The sequence below is a fragment of the Lygodium microphyllum genome, chromosome 10 (assembly GCF_053477565.2).
Source record: "Lygodium microphyllum isolate KBCC chromosome 10, Lygodium_microphyllum_v1.1.10, whole genome shotgun sequence".
Taxonomy (NCBI): domain Eukaryota; kingdom Viridiplantae; phylum Streptophyta; class Polypodiopsida; order Schizaeales; family Lygodiaceae; genus Lygodium; species Lygodium microphyllum.
The window spans coordinates 26870192-26872134 of NC_141144.1; positions in this window are offsets into that span (position 1 = coordinate 26870192).

The following is a 1943-nucleotide window of genomic DNA, read 5'->3' on the forward strand; positions in this document are numbered from 1 at the left end:
CGAAGGCATTGGGCATAGAGAAGCTGCACAAGTTCAGAGACCTGCTTGGTGTGCAGGAATTGGGATTGAGCTCGAGGGGGAGTGTTGAGAGATCGAGCTCCACTCGCGATATGCCAGGGTGACCGTTGTGCATTTATGTCACCAACTTGTCAGTTGCAGATGCGGTTGGTACACCGCCCATGAATAATAGCTAGACGATAGCTATCCTTTTCTACTCTAGTTCGTGGCTCAGTTAGTATGCCACCTTAGTTGGTTGTCTTTGGTTTGAGACCCATATATAGGGTTCTTGTATCTCCTAAATGACTTTTATCTCTCTTTATTCCTGGCAACGAGTACTTATTTCTAATGCACCGGATCACATGTGACTTGCGTCTATGAAAGTCTAGGGTTTTGTCTAACGATGCAAGTGTATCTCGTGAACAAAAATTAACATTTCATGTGTTTCTTTTAACCATGATTGCGAAACGTGAATTCTAAATGACTATTCACGCACCGAACTAGTTAAAAAGCTATCATTTTATGTGAAGTAAGACGATAACCTTATCATTTTATGTGTGTAAAAGCTATCATTTCATGCTTAAAATCTTATGCGAATTTCAAACTCTACCGTTTCGCTCATGCATCTTAGTACTTAGAGTAAACAAAACCCTAAGACTCGTTCTTGTTCCATGTATGTCATCAATCCTTTGATCCCTTCCACGAGAAATAATTCCTAATTAATTTTAAAGCTTAGAACCTGGGCTTGATTCGTATGTGCGGCGTTGGTGGCTCCGCTCACCTCTCCAACATTACCGATAGCTTGGGCACCTACGCTTCCCACGACTTTCTTCTTGGGAGCCATTCGCCTCGCAGAGATTGGGCAGTCCAGACCTTAACGGGTTTCGGGTTGACACATTCGGGTGGGAAAGACCACTGGATGGGGTCCTTTGCCGAGAGAGTGGTTTGGGTATGGCTTGTTGCGGTTACTCACCAACTCACACTCCCTCTCCTTCTTTCTTTCTCCCTCTTTCTCTTCTTCTTCTCTTCACTTATTCTCCTACTCTCTCTCTCTCTCTCTCTCTCCCTCTCTTCTTCTCCTTCTCCCTCTCCCACTTCTTTTCTCCTTCCACTCCTTCCCTCTCTTTCTCTTCCTCTTCTCTTCTTTTCTCCTTCTACTCTTCTTCTTCTTCTTCTTCTTCTTCTTCTTCTTCTACTTCTACTTCTTTTTACCTCTTCTTCTTTCTCCTCTACCTCTCTCCCTCTGCCTCTCTCCTTCTCCTTCTTCTTCTCCTCTCCTCTCTTCTACCCCTTTCTTTTTCCTCCTTCTTCTACTTCTCTTATTTCCTTCTCTTCCCTCCTCCTTCTCTCCCTCTTCTTCTCTTCTCTCTCCCACTCGTTCTCCTTCTCTTCTTCTTCTCTTCTCTCTCCCACTCCTTCTTCTCTCCTTCTCCTTCTCTCTCCCTTCTTCTCTTCACTCTCCCTCTCCTTCTTCTTCTCTCCTTCTTCTCTCTCCCTCTTCCTCCTCTTCTCTCTCTCCCTCCTTCTTTCTCTTCTCTCCTCCTTCTCTCTCCCTTCTTCTCTTCATTCTCCCTCTCCTTCTTCTTCTCTCCTTCTCCTTCTTTCTCTCTCTTCCTCCTCTTCTCTCTCTCCCTCCTTTCTCTTCTCTCTTTCTTCTCCTCTCCCTCTTCCTCCTCTTCTCTCTCTCACTCCTACTTTCACTTCTCTCCTCATGGCCGAACTGGATGGCACTCAGGGGGGAGGTAGCTTTGTTTGAGGGCCCCGAGGAGGGTCCTGCAACGTCAGCAAATGGGGAGTTGACTATAGTCAAAGGCCCATGGCCCATTTTAGCAGAACGGTGAGGGGAAAAAATGCCCAGTCGGAAGGCCCAAGGGAGGAGTATGCAGTGCCACTAGCGAGGAGGGGGAGGAGATAGGGCCGACTAACGGCCAGGGGGGAAGGTGGCT